General features: G+C 46.1%; 2 long non-coding RNA genes across 2 annotated transcripts in view; both read left to right on the top strand.

Moving 5' to 3' along the window:
- The window catches only part of LOC121101293, a 381,066-nt gene that overhangs the window by 262,081 nt on the left and 97,482 nt on the right, over positions 1-21,503 (top strand). The window lies entirely within an intron of this gene.
- LOC121101294 lies at positions 12,030-13,054 on the top strand. Its single transcript, XR_005833281.1, has 3 exons — positions 12,030-12,171; positions 12,554-12,699; positions 12,808-13,054. It is a non-coding gene; the product is annotated as an uncharacterized LOC121101294 (long non-coding RNA).

Genomic DNA, 21,503 nt, shown 5'->3' with positions numbered 1-21,503 from the left:
ACTTGTCCTAGTAGCTTTTGTAGATTTTATTGAATTTTTGTCATTAATGATCAAGTTATCTTGGAATAAAGACAGTTTTACTTTCTTCTTGCCCATCGGTTTGCTTTTTACCTCTTTTTCTGGCATGAGTGCACTGGACAGAAGCTTCACTGCAATATGGATAGACATGCTGAGGGCGGACACCCCTGTCTTGTCCCCGGTCTAGGGGAAACATTTACCGTTATGTATGACATCAGTTGTAGTTTCTCATTGATGCTCCTTATCGAGTTGAGGGGGTTCACATTTATTTCTTGTTTTGTACGAGTTTTGAAGGGGAGCAGATGTCAGGTTTTATAAAATGCCTTTTTCTCTTCAGTTGAGATGATCATATAGCTTTTATTTTTTAGTTTGGTAATATGGTGAATTATACTGATTGATTTTCAAATGTTAAACAACCTTACTTTTCTGGAATGAAGTTTACTTGGTCCTGCTCTATTATTCTTTTAATATATTGGTGGATAATTTGCTAAAATAAAAGTTTGTTTAGTTTTTTTTTTTTTTTGGTTCTGTGTTTATGAGGGATATTGATCTCTAGTCTTTCTTTCCTTTTTTTTATAATAATTTTTTATTATCTTATGTTAGTCACCATACAGTATACCCTTGGTTTCTGATGTAAAGTTCCATGATTCATTATTTGCATATAACACCCAGTGCACCATGCAATACGTGCCCTCCTTACTACCCATCACCAGCCTATCCCAGTCCCTCACCCCCCTTTCCTCTAAAGCCCTCAGTTGAACCATGAGAGACTATGGACTCTGGGAAACAATCTAGTCTTTTTTTCTGATAATGTCTTTGACTTTGGAATCTGGGTAATGCTGTCTCAAAAATGAATTTGGAACTGTTTTTTCCTATTCCGTCTCATGGATGTGTTTGTGGTGAATTCATATGTTTCTTCCTTAAATGTTTGGTATAGTTCACAAATAAAGCCATCACGTTCTAGAGTTTGGTTTTTTTGGAGAGGTGGTAGGTAGATGTGGGTGAAGACTTGTAGCTGTAAATTCCATTTCTTTAATAGATATAAGGCTATAAACATTATTTTTCTGGTAGTTTGTATCTTTCAAGAAATCTCTCATAGCATCAATGTTTTCGAAAGTAGGCTTCAAGTTGTTCATAATATTCCCTTACTGTCCTTGTAATAGCTTTTGAATCTATAATGATGTCACTTTTCTCATTCTTAATGTTGATAATTTGTGTTTTCTCAGTTTCTTGATCACTCTATCAATTGTGTTGATCTGTGCAAAGAACCACATTTTTTATTTTATTCATTTGTTTTCTTTTTTGTTGACTTCCATTTTGAGCTTTATTATTTTCTTTATTCAGCTAACACTGGGTTTAATGTGCTGTTCTTTTTCTAGTTGCTCCAAGAGGAAGCTGAAGTCCTTATTTGACATCTTTCTTCTTTTCTAATGTAGGCATTTAGTACTGTAAATTCCTCCCTAATTACTAACCACACATTCTAATATGATGTGTTTTTCATGCAGTTTAAAACACTTTCTAATTTACCTTTGTTTTTTCTTTGACCCATGGGTTATTTAGAAATACATCATTTTTGTTTTCAAATATCTGGGCATGTTCAAGATATCTTTCTGCTATTAATTTGTAATTAAATTCCATTTTGGTCAGAGCACATACTTTTATGACTTGAATCCTTTGAGGATTGTTTAAGCTTAAATTACAGTCCAGGACGTTGTCTGTGTTGGTAAATTTTATGTACATGCTTGAAGAGCGTGTTCATTCTGCGTTTCTGGGTGGAGCGTTCTGGTCAGTCAAGTTCGTTGATAGTGTTGTTGAAGCCTACTTTGTCCTTGCTGGAGCTCTCTCTCTCTTTCTTCAACAAGATCCTGGGAGAGCCACCATGACTTTATTTTCTCTGCTTTACTTTGCAGTTGTCTCTGTTTTACTTAATGTATTGAGAAACTCTGTGACTGGGCTCATAAAGGTTTAAAATTGTTTGAGGTTCTTGATCAGTTGAGCCCCTTGTCCTTATAAAGTGACTTTCTAAATTTCTGTTAATAATTTTTGTCTGAGATAAAATAGTCAATCCAACCTTCTTCCAACTAGTGTCAGACATTCTCACATTCCCTTCACCTTAATTCGAATGTTAGTCAAATTACACTTAATGGAGCTATTGGTTTGATTATGTTTAAGTCCATAAGCTTGCTAACTTTGCCTTCTACCTTTTCATCTCTTCCTTGCTCCTTTTTCCTGTTTTTCTGCTTTCTTTTGAATTGATGGTATACGTGATGACTTTAGGATATATGGCATACATCTTCAGCTTGTCACAGCCAGTCTTTACAGGATACTTCACTACTCCGCATATAGTTTAAGAACCATATGACAGAGGGGCGCCTGGGTGGCACAGCGGTTAAGCGTCTGCCTTCGGCTCAGGGCGTGATCCCGGCGTTGTGGGATCGAGCCCCACGTCAGGCTCCTCCGCTGTGAGCCTGCTTCTTTCTCTCCCACTCCCCCTGCTTGTGTTCCCTCTCTCGCTAGCTGTCTCTATCTCTGTCAAATAAATAAATAAAATCTTTAAAAAAAAAAAAAAAGAACCATATGACAGCATACCACTGTTTCTCTCCTCCTGACCTTTAAGCTACTGTCATATGTTTTACTAATGTGTGTGCTGTAAATTCCACAATACATTGTTATCATTATTTTTAAGCAATTATATTTCAATGAGACTTAAATAACAGGGAAAAATGTTATATATGTACCAATGTACATACCATTTCCAGTGCTCTTCATTCCCCTCTGGAGAGCTGTATCTCTATCTGGTATCACTTCATTTCTGTACAGAGGATTTCCTTTCATGTTCTTGTAGTGTAGGACTTCTTGTTATAAATTCTTTCAGCTTTGTCATTTCTGCAAACATCTTCATTTTGCCCATGTTTTTGAAAGTTTTCGTCTGGGTATAGAATTCCAGGTTGATGGGGTTTTTTGCAGTCACTGAAAGAGGTTGCTCTACTGTCTTGTGGCATTGTCCCTGATGAGCAGTACACTGTCATCCTTATCTTTGTTTTTTTGTATAAAATGTGTTTTTTCTGTTTTTAAGATTTCTCTTTCTTACAGGATTTCACCACTTTTTAATTATGATATACTGTGGGATTCATTAAGTTTCTTCAATCTATGGGCTTATTGTTTTATCAAATTGAAGACTTTTCTGCTGCTATTTTCTTAATTTTTTTCTCTGTCCTCTTCTCCATTCCTTGGTACTCAAATCACACATCTATTGTAGCTCTTGAGGTTATCCCATAAGCGACCAAAGGTTGGCTTATTTTTCTTTATTATTTAATCTTTTTGTGTTTTATTTTACATAGTTTCTGTTGCTATGTCTTCAGCCTCACTATTTCTTTCTTCTGCAGTGTCTAATTTGCCCATCCAGTATAATTTTCATTTCAGATTTGTAGTTTCTGTCTTTAGAATTTCTGTTGTGTTCTTTATTTTATATCTTTCATGCCTGCCAGAAACTTGAACATATGGGATACGATTGTAATAAATTTTTATGTTTTTGTTGGCTAATTCTAACATCTGTGTCAGTTCTGGTTTGGCTTGATTGATTAATCAACTCACCTCATTGTCACCTATGTTTCCCTGTCCCTTTGTTTATCTGTTCATTTCTGATTGAATGTCAGACATCATACATTTTACTTAGTTGCTGGATATTTTCGCAGTCCCATAAATGTTATTGGACTTTGTCTGGGACACAGTCAAGTTAATAGGAGAAAGTTTGATTCTTTCAGGTCTTATTCTTCTGATTTGTTAGTTGGTTCCATAAGGGTACACCATCTAGAACTAACCATGGCTACTACTTCCTGCATATTTACCCTATGCACCCTGAATTATGGGATTTTTGCAATCTGTTGGTGGGAACAAGCACTGTTTCTGGTCTTATGTCAGGCACAACATTCTAATCTTTTGGGTAGTTTCCCCATGTCCTCATGTAGATCCTCCCACCTGTGACATATGCTAGCATGGACTTTGCTCTACCTTGCCGAATATCACAGGACATCCTTTTGCAAAAATGGGTTCTCCCTGTGAGCAGTTCCCTCCATCAGCCCTCTGCTGTGCAAACTCACACCAGCTTGGTGTCTTGGAGTCTCTGTTCTGTGTCCTGGATTCCAGTTCCCATGCTGTGGCTCGCAAAGCAGTGAGGGGGCAATACTGTGGTTTGTTTCCTTTCTCTCATAGATCACTGTTCTTCATTGTCTGATGTCCAGCATCCTGAGAACTGCTGTTTCTTTTGTTTTGTCTGCTTTTCTATTTTGATTGCTTTGGGTGGGGCAGTAAATCCTGTCCCTGTCACTCTCCTGGGGTGATAGCAGAAGTCTTGCGTCTCAACTACGTAGTCTGACATTCAAGGCCTTCTAGGACTGACCTCAACCTGCCTTTCCAACTGAATTTCTCATTACATGCCTATCTATTGAAACTTCCAATAAAAGGCCCATGTTTTCTGCAGCATTGCTATGGTCTGAATGTTTGTGCCCCCCCCCCATTCATATGTTGAGATCCTAATGCCCAATATGGTGATTTTAGTAGGTGAGGCTTTTCAGAGATGCTTAAGTCATGAGGATGGAGCCCTCATGAGTGGAATTAGTTCTTTATAGAAGATACCAGAGAGATCACCACCCCTTCCGCCATTGAGGACACAGTGAGAAGGTGCCTGTGAACCAGGAAGCAGAACCCCACAGGAGGCAGCCATGTTGACAGCTTCAGCTTAGATTTCCCAGCCTCCAGAACTGTGAGCAAGACGTTTCCTCTGTTTGTGAGCCACCGGGTCTGTGGTCACTTGTTACAGCAGCCGGTATGGGCTGTTGAACACCCCTTCCCACTAGCTTCCTGTTGTCAGTTATTGATGCTTCACAGACAGGACAGCGTGAAGACTTTCTTTCCTCGCCTCACCCATGTATATGCACTGAGCCCCTGCTGTGGGTCAGGCACTGTGCTAGGTGCTGGAGATGACGATGGTGGCCCTCTCAGCCCCAGTCTAGCTGACAGGCAGTAGCAATATGGTGTGGGGAGTCACTTGTTAAGTCAAGAGGTGGGAGTATGGTGGACAGAAGCAGGAAGCCACACAACCCACATGTGGGATCATGGAGGAAGTGATCACCACGGTGAGACAGGAAGGAGATGCTATGGGGTGATGAGCTAGGGGGTAATGTAGGGAGAGGGTTCTAGAACAAAGCAGGGCTCATGCAAAGAGCTGAGTGATGCTAAAGATTTAGACATGAGCAAAGAAAGAAGAGAGGGATTTACCAGCCTCTTAAGAGCTGTGGACTTAATGTTAAGGGCGATATGGAGCCATTGAAGGTTTTAGTCAGATACTGACTTGGCCAAACTTGTGTTTTTAAAATGTATTCCAACTTTGGTGTGGTTAGGGGAACAAGACTGGAGGCAGGGGGCCAGTCCACATGGGAGGTGATGGAAACCAGAAGTAGACCAGTGGCGATGGGGTGGAGAGAGGTGGTGTGCGGAGGCAGGATGCAGTGACAAATCAAATGTGAGGCTGGAGGGGAGGGGACATCCAGGATGGAGCCCTGGGCTCTGCCCAGGCTGCTGGTGGACACTCTGCAGGCAGGTTGTGAAGAACAGGGTTGGAGAGAAACTCTACCTGCCCCCTCTGCCCAGATCTTCGTTCACATCTTCCTTTTCTTTCATAGTTAATTGCTGCATTTCCTTAGCTTCCATAATTTTCCACATAATCTTTAAGGCATTTACCTGGTATTGGAGTTTAGTGAAGTTTAATCGTTCATGGGCTTCTCTTGCTGGCCTGTGATTGCCATGGGAGACGGGCTTGCGCATTATTCCTCTTTGTATTCCAGCTTCTATTATAGTCCCCAGACAATGCCTCACGCACAATAAGTGATTAATACATTTTGGTGACTTAGATTAACAAAGGCGCTTATTTTTATATGACATGACATATGCACGATTGAATGTTTTCCTATCCTGAAATACAGCACCGTGGGGTCCTTTGCCATATTGTCGAGGACTTTGTAGGCATGCAGTTTTAATTTCAAGATCTAAATAGATGTGTCAACAGTGTGAGATCACACCGGAAGTTCTCAGCTTGTTTTTTTTTTTCATTGTCATAACATTTATGATCCTGTGGAACCACGAGTAATTTCCTCCGTAAAGAAGGAAAGAAATGAACAGGCATACAGGATGATAATACCACTGCCAAGGTACGTGGGCAGCCCGATCTTTGTCAGTTTTGATGCTAATAAGGGTCAGGGAGCAGGAGGTAGCCTTGCAACACATTTTTTGGAGATAAGTCTTCAACAGGCATGGAGCTGAGTGCTGCTGCCCTGCAGAGGCTTGGCTGAAAGGTGTCTGGAATCACAATCCAGGCGCCGAGCTGGGAGGTAATTTCTGTTAGCTGGGGATGTGCCTGCAGTTTATTGCTCCTGATAGAGTCAGTGCCCAGCCAGGTACCTGCTGATCTCATGTCAGGACATCAGTGCGGAAATATCAGCTCCTGGAGGAAAGTCTTTCAGCAAAGATATGAGAGACTCAGAAAAATCAATGCCCCTAATACAAAGATATTTCTGGAGGTGATCCTTTTAGAATGAAGAGACACCGAGCTCTTGCCAATACTTCAGCTCTTAGAAACAATATTTCTTTTTTTAAAGAATCTGGAACTAAAACACAGGTGGCTTAAAAAAATACAAACAAAACCACTTACCTCTTGTCAAAGGGAGCCCTTGGGGCCATTCCAAGCCCATGCCAGGTCCCCAGGACTGAGCCTCCTGGGTCCCCTTTTCGGGCCCTTCTGCACACCTGTGAACCGTGGCACTGTGGTGACACCACCAAAGCCAGATCCGCTTACCCCCACCATTGGGATTCTCAGCTCAGCTCTGAATGTGTGTGTCTGATGTTGCCACTGATTTCTAGAGCTTTGACTAATCCGTGTTTGCTCTCCAAAACGTAACCAACAGTGCCACCTGTTCACGCTCTTACTTCCATTTGTATTCCTTTGTCTGGTCACTGTTCATGTTCACTTTTCTACATTTTTTCCTCCCTGATTTTTGGAACACTTCATTAAATATAGTAACTGATTTACTCTGTGAGTGGTTCCTGTGAGTTAGCTGGTCAAGCAAGTTGTCCCCAGCCCCCATGAAGTGGGCTTTGTTATTGTTTCCATGTTGAAAATGGGGAGAAATTGTCATTCAGAGGTTTAGCTTATCTTCATTCCATAATACGTTTTCACCTTGCAGGTTGGGGGCTGCTCGGTGGCCTCACCCAGTAAGAAGGGTGGGCTGGGAGTCCCAGCAGGGAGAGATCCATTCTCCCTGGCGTGTAGCCTCCATCCTCCTGTTGTTCCAGAGACTCTGAAATATTGAGTAACTTGCCTAAAGCCCACTAGGGTATTCCAGGCGCCGGAGACCTACCTTGACCACTGTGCACAGCCCTCTCCTGAGCCTCTTTGAGAGCATTTCCACTGTGAGAGAAGGCAGTCTCTCTAGCACCTTCCAGACACTCTTGTTATTTCATTTTGCATTTAAATCTTTGACTCATAGGTGATTAATACCGTGTTTTGCTTGAAAAAGAGAGACATTATTCATTCAATTACCAGCCAATTTCCCCAGGCTATTTGCCGAGTAAACTGTCTATCCCTAATCCTCTAAATGCCACCTTTACCGTGTTCTAAATTCTTGCCTGTTGTGAGCTCCTCATTTTGTGCCGTTGGCCTGTGGTTTCTTCTGCTTCAGTGCACACTTGGATGTCACCTGGGTGTCTGCTCCATGGTGAACCCACCCATGCCGCCCTAGAAAAGACGACGGGATCTCTCAGTCCCTCTCGATTTTGGCTTATTCTCTCTAGTAATACCTAACACCCTGAAATTATCTTACCCATTTATTAGTATGTATTTATTTTTTATTTATATTTATTGCCTGTATTAGTCAGGGTTCTCAGGAGAAACATAAACATTTCTTATAAAGAATAGGGTCCCACAATTTTGGAGACTGACCAGTCCTGTGATCTGAAGTCAGCAAGCTGGAGACCCACAGAGCTGATGGTTTAGTTCCAGTCTGAGTCCAAAAGCCTGAGACCCACAGAGTTAATGGTGTCATTCCAGTCCAAAAGCTACAGGTTCAAGACCCAGGAAGGGCTGATGTTTTAAGGGAGGGTCAACTTTTTAATCTACTCAGATCTTCGACTGATTGGATGAGGCCCACCACACTGGGGAGGGCTGTCTGCTTTAGTTAGTCTGTGGCTTCAAATGTTAATCCCATCCAGAGCACCCTCACAGACATACCCAGGATAATGCTTGACCAAATGTCTGGGCACCTGTGGGCCAGTCAAACTGACGCTAAATTCACCATCATATCGCCTATCACCCCTCTAGAGTGTAAGCTTTATGGCTTCCTCCCCAGATCAGAACGGTGCCTCGCATATGGTAGTAAGTACCTATTCAATAATGAACTCGGGTGGTTTTAATTATCATGCTTTAAGGATACATCTTAACATCCAAGAGTGTAGATTCTCTCTCCTTATGATTGTAATATTTAAAAAATTAAAAAATATATATTCTTACGCTCCCCTTGTCCTTAGAATAAAGAGGAATGTCCTCATATGATGCCTCTGCCCTCTGCACTCTGGCCCTACCTCTTCCCCAGGCATTCACACACTTGGTCCTGGGGCAGCTGTCCCAGCCACCTGGCTTTCTTTCTGATCCTCATGGCACAAGCTCCATCTGTTCCCCAAGCTCTTCCTTTCAGGGTCTCTCCATTTCTTTAAAATTTTATGTATAGTATCCATAGTGGTGGTTATTTTTCTTTTGTTTTGTGAGCTACGATATGCATAAAAGTGGTAAACAAAATGGATATACAGATTAACAAGTTACAGCAGGGTAGCTCCGTCAGGTGAGTATCCAACTCTGGATTTCGGCTCAGGTCATGATCTCAGGGTTGTGAGATGGAACCCCATGTTGTGCTCCATGCTCAGCAGGGAGTCTGCTTGGGATTCTCTCTCTCCCTCTGCCCTTCCCCACCAGTCTCTCTCTCCAAAAACAACAACAACACACAACAAATTACAATAAAACAAACCCTTTTATTGTCTCTACCTAGGTCAAGACTAAAACTTTCTCAGTGTTCCAGAATCCCTATGCACACTCTTACCAGGTAGCTGCTATCTTGAATGCTATGGTATTTGCTTGATTGGTTTTCTTTATAGGTTTTCTACCTAATTATGCATCCCTGATAAATAGAGCTTAATTTCCCCTGGCTTTGAGCATTATGTCAATGGAATGCTATCATTTGTGTTCATTTGTGTCAGGCTTCTTTTGCCCCAAGTGATGTCTTTGAGATTTATCTATGCTCACTGTACTCGTGGTATGTTCATTTTTATTGCTCTAGAGCAGAACATTGTATAAATATGCCACAGTTTGAAGGTTTCTTTGTTTAGTCTAGTGTCAGTGGACATTGGGTCATTTACAGATTGGGCTATTGCTAATAACACTGCTGTGAATGTTCTTGTACATATATCTAAGTGTGTGGGGGTACACCTGTCTCCAGAGTAACTGTCTACATGCGGACTTGCTGTGTCATAGAGTTTATGTATCTTCTGCTTTATTTTGTACTGCCAGATAGTCTTCCAATCAGTCGAACCAATTAATGCTCCCATCAGCGATGATTGGGAGTTCTAGTTGCTCCCTATCTTCATCAATACTTGGTAGCATCAATCTTTCTAATTTTGGCCATCCTGTAGGGTACTTTTCCGGTGCATTTCCCTGACTACCAGTGAACTGCAGTACATTTTCATTTGTCTGTTTGCTAGTTGGACACTTACTTTGTGAAATGCTTGTCAATTCCACACATACAGGTTTTGATTGGCATCGGACTGAACTAATAAATTAGTCTGGAGTGAACTGTCAACTTCATAACATCTTTTCATTGACTTTTCTTATTTTATTTATCTTTTAAATTTTATTTTTCTCCGTTGAGTTCTGAGACACTTTTTGTTGAATTTATTCTGATACTGTACCTGATAATTTTTAGTACTATTAGTATTTTCAAATATTCACATCACATCTTTTTGTTATTGGAATAGAGAAATACAATTGATATGATACAACCTTGAATTGGAGAAAGCCTCCTACTAATACTTATAATTCATGTGTAGGTTGTTTTGGATTTTGCATACACACAATCACATCATTTCCGAAACATAACAGTTTTTACCTCTTTCCATCTCCAGCCTTTACCTCACTAACCCTGTATATACTCTTCAGGTCAGAGCCTGTTTGTCATTTCCACAGAGCAGTCTTCTCTGACCCTCCTGTGTGGTTCTCTGCTTCTCACTATTCTCTCACTGCACCTGTTCTTTGGTATTAAATATAATCCGTGCTTGTTTTAGTGATGTCCCACTCTCTTAGTAACACCTTGAAGGAAGGAACTATATCTGTGTCACTCATTGATACACATTCAAGCCCAGGACAGTGCCCGGCACATTGTGGATGCAGAAATATATTTCTTGAATAAACAAACAGAGGAGTTTGTTGAAACAAATTCTGAAATCTGCTGCTAAATTCACTTCAGAAACTCTGGTTAGTTCTTTGATTTGAATCTCATTATATTTTTAGTTAATTTTGAGGAACTATAATAAAAGGAGAAATCAACAGAGCTATAGTAATGATAAAATTATATGCATATTAACAGCATAGGTTCGAAATAAAAAGGGCACACATGGGAAGGATTCAGAGGAAAACTTGTATAAGCATCTCACTAACAGTCCATGGGACTAAGACACTTCTTTAAGCATTGGACCAACCAGACAAAAACTTGGAGAATCAATTAAATTTTTGATGATATAGACACAGAGATGTTCACAGTCTCCATGTAGAAAGTCATATCCTTTTCTTTACTCAAAGGACATTTACAGTAATTGGTCAGGAGCCATGGAACAAAAGAGACCCGTTCCAATTCCAAAGAATCAGTAAATAAAGTGCTCTCTTCTTTTAAGACAACACATTTGGAATCTGGTAATGAAAAGATGTGAGAAAAAGAACGCTCTTATGATTGGAGACTAAACTGTAATTTGTGGCAATTATAAGGTATTTAGAAATTTGTATCCCTGGCATCCGGAAGGATGCCCGATACACAGTTGGTGCTCAGCGAATCTGTGTTGGGTGGATAAATGATAATGTTCACATTTGATAGGAAACCCTGTAGGACATAGCAAAGTCATTTCTTGCAGTAGATTGAGTGCTAGTGCATATATTAGACTCAAGAAAAAAGAGCTGCGAGTCAATATTAAATACCTACATTTTCTTCTCTTCCACCCTTAAATTCCACTAAGCCTCCTTGGTACTAATTCTGGAGGTTTGGGTCGAACATGAGATGCCATTTTACACCCAGAAGTACTTGATAAGACTAAGTGTGGGTGCAGCCATGGTGAGGGGACAGTACTTTTGGGTGTGAACTCCTACAACCACTTGCAGAGCCGTGTGGCGATTTCTGATGTCCGTGGACGGGCACTACCTGGCGTCCCCTCTCTGGGCACTTGCAGCCTAAGATGTGCACAGTGTTTCTGGCTGCAGCCTTGTTTGCAGAACTAAATCTGGAAAATGACCTAAATGTCCATTGACTGCAGAACTAATACAGACAGCAGAATTGACAGCAAGAATTACTGCGGTCCATTGGTGCACTTACGATATAGATGACTATACCCAACAGAAATAACAATGATTGAACCCAATCAGCAGTGCATTAATTTGACAGATCCATAAAAGCAATGTTGAATAAAAAAGCAAGTTGTAGAGTGAAAGTAGAGTTTGTCATTTGTGTGTTCTTTAAAAAACACACAAACTATATCATTTGCATGTTTACGGTTGTATGTAGTTAAGACAGTAAGACATAAACACAAAGGATAAATGTAGAATTCCTATTTGTTGTTGCCTGTGGGAAGACGGGGAAAGGAAGGGCCAGGGAGCATTACGGAGGGGATTTTATTGTATCTGCAATATTTTTGTCTCACATCAGATTTTCTGGAGTAGCAGGAAATCAGGAAGGGAGAGAGGGGGGCATCTGCAGGACTTGTGGGACTGCTCCTGGGGTCGGCACAAGGATCATGAACAAAGGAGAAGTGAGCGGTGATGTGAGCCCATCAAAGACCCAGCTGCCTCCTGGGGTGAGCGCTGACACTGGGATACCTTCTGAGTTGCCCTGAGCGGGGTCTTATCCCCTCGTCATCAGCCTTTGGCTGTGGGCCTTCCCGGGAAGGAGGTGCGACCCAGGGACTGGGCAGTTCTCTTCAGGTGAAGCAGTGCCCCCCCAGACCTGAGAGCTGAGGGTGGTCTTTGGGGAGCTCAGCCATCACTCCTGGATTTAAGGTATTGACCTAAAGAAACAAAGAAGAAACATAGGGATATTCTAATATTCTGGGTGGCAGTTCGTGGATGTTTTTGCTGTATTATTTTTCATAACTTTTATGTATTTTTAAAGATTTACAAATATTTACCGAAAAAGGGGAACCAGATGATGGTCTCAGAGAACAAACTTTGCCCCCCCAGGGAGACAGCCTGTGCCTGGCATGGGTTCTGCTGTACAGTCTCTGGTCTGGGGGAGATCCTGAGTTCCCGAACCGTGGGGCAGTGACCTTCCAGCCGTTCCGTGGGGGCTGGGGCTGAAGTCTGCTTCTGCTGTAAGGAAAAGTCGGGTAAGCTTTTCTTGTAGAACATCTTCCCGTAGAAGAGCCAGGAAATTCCCCAGCCTGACTTTTCCTGTCCTTCTGGGACTCATCGCCTTGTCCTTATGATTATTTCAGGAGGAGTCCAAGGTGGGCAGCATCTGTGGCTTCCCTCCACGTGCGCTCTTAAACCGAAAGACTAAGGCATTCATCTTAGTGGGCACGGCTCCCACGGCAGGCGAGTCCTCTCTCATTACGAAGCTCAATGGCCACATGGAGTGGGCCTTCCCGTGGGGGATGAGGATTTTTCTAAAAGGCTCTTACTGCTTCCAGCAGCCCACTTTTCATCGTCCCGTCAAGCCTGTGTCCTTTTAGGACCACACGAAACTCCTTCGGCAGATCTTTAAACACACTCACACATTCTTCTCTTCTTTGTTTCACTACATTTTTTTTTTTTGATAAATTAATTAAAGATTCAGGACTCAAAAGATTTGAAGGGCTATCCAGTGAAGTGTCCCCGACCCCTCTCTCCCAATCAGTTTCTTTTGTAAACTTCCTAGAGGGCATCGAATGTCACACAAACAAACTTGACCTCCACCCCTTGGGAAGTCGGAGCTGGGGGACATATCTACACTGGGGAGAACCACTGGGGATGCTCGGGGTGAGAAGGTTGGGGAATGTGGAGGTGGGTTGGGTGGAAGGGGTGGGAAGCAGGGACATCACGTGTCAGACTCGTCTGTGGTCTGAGCGAGGGTGATCAGGGAGGCCCTCGTCCTTGGGCCCCAGGGGTCCGCGAGGTGGAGATGTATGTGGGTGGCTATGGGGTGTGTGCTAACACTGGAGTCGCTCTCGTCTCTTCACACGACGCGCTACACTGGATTTGGATCTGCTTGCTCTTCCACCACCGTCAAACATATGTAAGGAAAATCCCGTTTCTCGGGTAGCTGTTCAAACCCTCTGACTTTCCTGAGGTGCTGCGAAGCCAATAAGATCTGTGGGTCCTTCCGGGAAAACCTGGGGTATAAATCGCCAAGTAAATCCCATTTAATTACAGAAGCGAAATACAGCATCATTAGAACGAATTGATGGGACATCTTCATTACAAACGAGGTCGTTCACTGGCTGATAGGGAGGAAAACACCCTTCTTTTTAGCTTTCATGGCCACTGCAGTGAAATAGCCGGTGTGTACTTGCTCGATGACTGTCCGGCTCCTTCGCCGGGCGGGAAACTCCGTGAGAGCAGGGCCCCGGGCTTGTCGTGGTCACCGTTTCACTGCATGACCCGGCACAGCGCCGAAGCATCGGGGCTCGTGGAACAGTAGATGGACGGAGTGTGGGTAAGAACACCAGGACCCCTGAGATAGGGTGAGTGTGTGCCTGTGTGAGACTGTATGTGTGTCTGTGTGTGTGCACACGTGCGTGTGCGTGTGACGGGGTGGAGGGACACGGACACAGTCACGTCCAAAACGTGAATTACCTTAAGGGCGGCCAGAAGCTCCCAATCAACCCTTTAAAATAAGCTATAAAATCCATGTGAACGTGTGTCCCTGGGCCGAGGAGAATAGAGAGCTTATTTATCTGCGAGAAGACTTGGCCAACAGTGGATGATTTTAATTTCCATGAAAATATTACCCGAGAGGAGGACAATTCAGCCTTTTCGCTGCTGCTGTTGACAGAGTAACAGGAAATGTGTGCAGGCCGCTGGAGGAGGGGCGTCTGAGCGGCAGGGCCGGCGGGTGCCCGGGGCTCCCGGGGGCGTGGGTCGCGGCAGGTGCGGCAAGCCCCTTCTCCAGGCAGTCCATTTCCTCTTTCTTTCATGGTCGAGCACGAACGTTCCTGGAGACAAGGGGGCGGAAGAGGCCAGCGTTCCTCCAAAATGAAGCTGAGTTCTGTGAATCTTCCATGTTTCATACACATTCTGGGGCAAATTGGGAGGAAATGGCGGTGGGAAGAATTTGGAGAGATGACAGGAGGAACAGTGCCCTGCTGTGTTCAGGGAGGACTCGGGGCCTTGGGGGTAAAAGGGTGTTTTCCTGGCGTTTGCTGCGTAGGCAGACCTTGGTCACACCTCAGTATGCCTGTAGATATATTCATCAGCTGTTTGTCCCCAAGTCTCTCCATGTGCTCCAGAGAAGCAGCCAGTTTTGGGGAGCACACCCTTGCCAGGGCATTAGTGCTATGGGCCACACTGTGGCCTGGCAAAGATGAGGGACCCCCACCATGATGTCCACCTGCTGTGAGTCCAGGAGCCACGTGGCTCTTGCCTTGGGGCCAGGGTTTTTGGGGAGAGACCAGTAAGGGTAGGGACCCCCAGCTTGAAGCCGCACCTGCCACGCTCTGAAGTGGGGGGATGTGAGCAGGGCTGTATGGGACTCATCAGGTCCTTGGAGGAAGCTGGCCATTCCTCAGAAGCTCTGCCTGGCCTCTGGCTGGCTGGCCTCGCTCTGGAACAGAGACCCGGCTCTCGCGCCTACTCGTTCATCACGGGGTCACTCACTCTGTCATGTGTCCCTCCGTCTGTCCACTCAGAGCTGGCCTTGTGCCAGCCCTGGGGTTCCAGCCCACTCCCAGGGGCCTGCAAATTCTCTGGAGGCCACGGTCTTGGCCACCACTGTAAGCGGGTGCCACGCTGGGTTGCCCCATCTACAAGTCATGAGCTCCTTAAAATGCTATTTCTTTCTTTCTTTCGCTTCTGCTCATCAGGCTGTGTCTCGGGCAGCTGTCAGGGATCTGAGCTGAGCTCCAGGCAATGCCTTGTCCTCTCTCTGCCTGAGTCCCTTTCATCCTGCCACTCAGTGCGGGTCGTAGGCACCGGGGACCAATTTCTGCCCATCACCTGCGTGTCAGCCGAGTGTGGGCTGCCGGCGCCAGGGAGCCCTTCGAACCGGCTTGTTTGCTGTGATTGCTGTCACCTCCCTGGGCACAGGGCCCTCATTTGTAACTTTTTTTTCCTATGTGCTTTCGTCTTTGAAGGCAGTGAAGAAACTTGGAACACCTAAATAAAGGGGTATTGCGTTTTGGTTTTAACGTTCCCATTTATTCACAATGGGAAGACATGACTTGTAGCTGAGGGAACATAGATTGGGGGGGACCCACCAGGGACTCCAGACCCGTACCAGCCCAGGGTTCAGCACATTTCATCACGAATGCAATTTTATTATTTCAGAAAAAAGCCCTCCTCTGTGGTTCAGTGAGTCCTACGATTGCCCCTCATTTCTTTCCCTTTTGAAATCATGAAGAAGAGACAAAACCGCGTGTCCCCCACGATACACGCATCTTTGAGAAAATTGTAGAAGTGCCGTTAGCATCCCTCTGCAAACTCGACACAGAACAGAGGAACTATCTCTTCCACGTAAACATTTCATACTTATTTGCCACGACTTACAACACTTCTGGCGTGGCAGGCAAGAAATGGTGTTCCGGAGGTAAAAACCCAGTGACATGGGAGCGTCTGTGTCCGTCAGAAACTAGCCTGAGGTGGGAGCTGCCCCTCGGCCCTGCTGTCCCTGGCTCCCCCCTTCCTGCCCCACCGCCTCTCCCCTGCCCATCCACCGGGTCCTTTCTGGAGCCACCTTCCCCCGGAAGGAAGGACTTCTGTGCACCTGCGTGAGCCCAGGGAGTCAGTAGACCTCCCTTCCATTATTCCAGACCGTCCATACACATCTTCCTGAGTGTCTGATGATTCTCCTAACTGTTGACTTATCTGTAAGTATTTATTTCCGATTTCTGCTGTTACAGAGCCAGGGCACTGTCAACTTTTTGCTTTTTTTTTTTTTTGGCTTTAGCACAGATGTTCAAAAATGGGATTTTGCCATTAGATGAAAAGTTATGATCACTTTGAAGGCATTTGATGAATATCTCCAAATTGTTTTCCAAATGGGTTGTGGAAGTTTTATACATGGCACCCACGGACGGGAGGGCCAGTTTCGTGCCCACGGTGTTCACGGCACCTGCTCTCGCAGGCCCCCAGAGCCAGCGTCTCCCCGAGCCCGTGTTTATGGGGTTACCCGGGAAGCTTGAGCTGGTCGGGGTGGGGTATTTGCAGCATGCAGATCAGCACAGCCAGACACAGGATACCCCTCCCTCCCCCCACCGCCCAGAACTGGTGGTTGAACTCCTGCCCCCTCACCGCTGCAGTTGAACAAAGCACCAGCACAGGACCAGTGTGGGAATGTTGAGTCAGTGGACACCGTCTCTCCCGTGAGCCGAGGCGGCGAGGGGAGCCAGGAGGGTCCACCAGGCCCTGTCTGCTTCCCGTGGGCCCCTGGTCCTCGGCACCACGGGGATGTGCTCCGCAGCCCTGGCTGGAGCGTACGCGTCTGCTATCCTGTGGCCTTTCGGCCTCTTGAGGGACTGGCTGCCCTTCAACCTCTGTCCTCTGTGGCCTTGCATGAGGCTGGCGTCCTGTGCTGAGGGCAGGCTTGTGACGGGGAAGCCCTGCGGACCCTTATAGGCAGCCTCCTGCCCATTGCTCGCAGGCAGGTCAGGGTCCCCTTCTGCTGCCGCAGTGTGTAGGAGGACATGGGGTTGGCGCCACTCTGCAGCAGTGACCGGCTGGTGGCCCTGCCTCCACGGCTGCCGGCCGCACTTCCCGCTAACAGACTCCAGTCTCATCCAACGATGTCTCTCCCTGTGAAGGCTGGTGCTCCAGACGGCACGGCTCTCCGTTGCACGCCCCTGCCTCTGGAGAGCTGCTCCAGCCCACCAGACCCCACGCTCGGCCAAGGGTCCCGAGGTGCCCAGGGCTGTCTGTGCCCGAGCGCAGGGTCCTGTGGTCACCTTGTGCACAGTCCTGCTGTTCACCCCCTGCACGGTCCTGCGGCTCACCCCCCCGCCCGGGCCTCCCCTGAACGGTCCTGTGGTCACCCCCTTCACGGTCCTGCAGCTCACCCCCTGCACAGTCCTGCCGTTCACCCCCTGAACAGTCCTGTGGTCACCCCCCGCTCGGTCCTGCAGCTCACCCCCTGCACCGTCCTGCCGTTCACCCCCCGCACGGTCCTGCCGTTCACCCCCCGCACGGTCCTGCTGTTCACTCCCCGCTCGGTCCTGCAGCTCACCCCCTGCACGGTGCTGCGGCTCACCCTCTGCACGGTCCTGCCGTTCACCCCCTTGCACAGTTCTGCGGCTCACCCCCTGCACCGTCCTGCGGCTCACCCCCTGCACCGTCCTGCAGCTCACCCCCTGCACGGTCCTGCCGTTCACCCCCTGAACGGTCCTGTGGTCACCCCCTTCACGGTCCTGCAGCTCACCCCCTGCACAGTCCTGCTGTTCACCCCCTGAACAGTCCTGTGGTCACCCCCTGCACCGTCCTGCTGTTCACCCCCTGCACTGTCCTGCGGCTCACCCCTGCACGGTCCTGCTGTTCACCCCCTGAACAGTCCTGTGGTCACCCCCTGCACGGTCCTGCAGCTCACCCCCTGCACCGTCCTGCTGTTCACCCCCTGCACTGTCCTGCGGCTCACCCCCTGCTCGGTCCGGCGACTCACCCCCTGCACTGTCCTGCAGCTCACCCGCCCGGCATGGTTCCACCGCTCACCGCCTGCATGGTCCTGTGGTCACCCCCTGCACAGTCCTGTGGCTCCCCCTGGCACGCACACCAAAGCGGAGATGGACACAGCAAACCAGAGTGTGCCTGTCATTACAGCAGAGATACGGGTGTTTCTGTAAAGAGTAATGCATGCTTATTGAAAAAGTCTCAAAAAGTAAGGAAAATGTAAGTACAATCATAAAAATGAGTGTGAGCACCATTCAGAGAGAGGCACTGTCAACGCTTCCATGTGTTCCCTTCCTTCTCTGCATGCATTTTCTAGACAATTTTATTCTGATTTTTGGCAACACACCGAATGCGTTATCTGATGTCACTATCTTGATGAGGCTGAGCCAGACGGAACCACAGGACCCGTTCCGGTTGATTAACCACTGTCCTACTGTCGCACGTTTATGTTGGCCCTGCTTTTCTGGGGTTGGCTTTGCTGACAGAGTGTGAAACCTCAGGGGTCTTCCCACTTTTCTGCTCTGCCGTCCCCCACCCTCACCCCTATGCGCGTGGGAATCAAGGGCAGACCCCGCCACCCTGACAGCGGGTGGGTCACTTCTATGAGGTAAGGCCACACCCAGAGGACCCCGCTTGGGGTCCTGGTGCATGTGTGGTTTGTCTTGTCTGGGGCCCCAGGTTTATACCTGCAGAGCCGTGTGGCCCGCAGGCTCCGTGCCCTCCGGGTGCGAATCCACACATCCATTTCCTGTCTCTCACCCGCTGGGGTAGGAGCTGCGTCCTGTCCTGCTCAGAGACAGGTCGAGTCAGGACCAGCTCTGCTCCGATCCCCAGGTCAAGCGAGTTTTGTCCCTCTCTTTCCTCCCTCCTGGCTCAGCATGGAGAGACCTGGGCTCCAGACGTAAGGCCGGACTTCCCTTTCTGTCCCAATTCCTAGTCCATGTAGAGTGTTGTAGGTGTGCCTTGAAATCACATTCTAAATGAACTTGTTTTCAATAGCTAACCGGTTACTTGTGTATCTGTGGTAAGTGCCTCTCTGGCCCAGACACCTGTGCTTATGTCACACCATTCCGATTCACACGAAGGTCCTTTGAGGATCTTTTCATCGAATTAGGCTTGGTTGAGGGCCCATATGATACATTTAATTTTGGTAATTTTACAATGATTTTGGAATTACACAGGGAAGTGTTTGTTCTCTAAATTTTCTTCGTTGTTATTGTGTATTTTTCTTCCACTCCTTAGAATAATTTTGGGGCAATGAAACCCCCCCAAAAAACCCATGTTGAGATTTTGTCTGAAACTGGCCTCCATGGATCTGACTTGTCCTGTCTGCACGCACGCTGCCTGGGTTTGAGCCCCACGTTTGCCGGCTTCCGGGCCATGAACGCGGGCAGGTGCTGGCCCCCCTGCAACTCTGACTCTTCGCACTTAAATGGGTAAAGGTATCTGCTTCATAGGCTTTGTTAGAAGTGTAATAGATTCGTGTCTTTTCTAAGAAATCCCTGACCACAGGATGGCAAAGATGTTGTCCTGTGCTTTTTTCTAGAAGTTTTAGAACATTAGCTTTTATTTTTTAGGTGCTGTGAGCACTTTCAAACTAATTTTGTTGCATGATGTGACTTTTTACCCCCATATTGACAAGCAGTTGTTCCAGTGCCATTTGTTGAAAATATGTTCCTTTCTCCATTGAATTGCTTGGGCGCCTTTGTCAAAAATCAATGGAAAATACACGTGTGGGTCCATCTCCGGGCTCTCTATTCTGTTCCGTTGATCTATATACCTGTCATTCTGCCAACGCTATACCGTTCTGACTACTGTAGCTTTATGGTAAGTCTTGACATCGATAGTGTAAGTGTGGTGGCCATAGGGATGCGCCTTGGGGGCCTGCAGCCACGGGAATGGGATCGACCGAGGGCCCCAGCTGCGTTGGCTGGAGGCTGCTCCTACCACGTGCTCCCAGATGATGCTGGGTGACTCAGAAACGCAGAGGCAAGGTCTCTCCTGGAAGGCCTAGGACTTGTCTCAAAGACCCCTCTGGGCCTTGCACAACTCTGAGATGTCATGGTGGATCTCCGGTGGTTCCACCAGCCGTCCTTCCTGCTGCTTCCCCTGGGTCCTTCTTGGTCCACATCCAGTTGTCCTGAGCTCGGCTTCCAAAGCTCCCACTGTCTGCCTTCCTGTTCGCCCTCCCACGGGTGTTGCCCCCAATAACATGCTTGCAGTGGCTTCTCAGAGCAAGTGGACAAACATAGTCAATGGTCAAATTAGTTGAACTTGTTGTAAATGTTATTTTGATCCTTTGTGCCTTCATATATATTTCTGAGTCATCTTGCAAATTTCTACAAAAAAATTTGCTGGAACTTTGATGGGGGTGGTGTGGATAGGAGAGAAAATCAAGAATTGGATCTTTCTTACATTGAGTTTATGAACTCATTAAAACCTTATGTCTCTCCATTTCGTTATGACTTAATGTCTTCAGGGAAAGTCTTGTAATATTCAGTGTATGAGTCTTACGAGTACTTTGTTTAACTCACCCTTAGTTATTTCATATTTGTGCATGTAATTATAAATTAAATTATAAATTAAATTTGTACTTCATTTCCAATGGTTGATAGCGAGTATAGAGAGATACAAGGAGTTTTCTATACTGGCCTTGTTTTAAAGAGCAGTACTAATTTACTAGTTACAGTAGTTTTTATATATTCCTTAGTGTTTCAACTGACACAACAAAGTCATCTGTGAACAAAGACAGCTTCAATCCTGTTCATACCTACACACCTTTTGTTTTGTTTTCTTGACTTGTGGCATCAGTTATGTTAACCCTATCTCTAACCCTAAGCTAAACCCTATACCCTAACCCTATAACCCGACCCTAACGCCATAACCCTATAATCCTAACCCTAACCCTATAACCCTAACATCGGTCTTTCCAGGATGACATTAGCTGTGGGTTTTGCACATGTTGTTCTTAAACAAGTGAAGTTTCTTTCTTTCCCCAGTTTGCTGAGATTTTTTATCGTGAATGGCTTGTTTCATCAAGTAGTCTTTCTGCATCTATTGCAATAATCACGTATGGTTTTCCCTTTTATTTTTTAATACGGTCCATTTTATAATTTGTGAAGAGTAATCCTGTTGCCAGGACAAACTCTGATTGGCCGTGTGTTACCCTTGTTACGTATTGTTGGATCCAGTTTGCTAATGTTCTGTTGAGAGCTTTTGTGCGCACGGATCTGAGGGCTGCTGTTTGCTGGCACCCCCTTTGCAGTGTCTCTGCTCTGATGTCAGAGGGAAAGCAGATCTCATCAGACCCACTGAGTAGTATTTCCTCCTCCTCCTGTTT

This window comes from Ursus maritimus, unplaced genomic scaffold (genome assembly GCF_017311325.1).
Source record: "Ursus maritimus isolate PB19 unplaced genomic scaffold, ASM1731132v1 scaffold_7, whole genome shotgun sequence".
Taxonomy (NCBI): Eukaryota; Metazoa; Chordata; class Mammalia; order Carnivora; family Ursidae; genus Ursus; species Ursus maritimus.
This window is presented reverse-complemented; position numbering and strand designations above follow the sequence as displayed.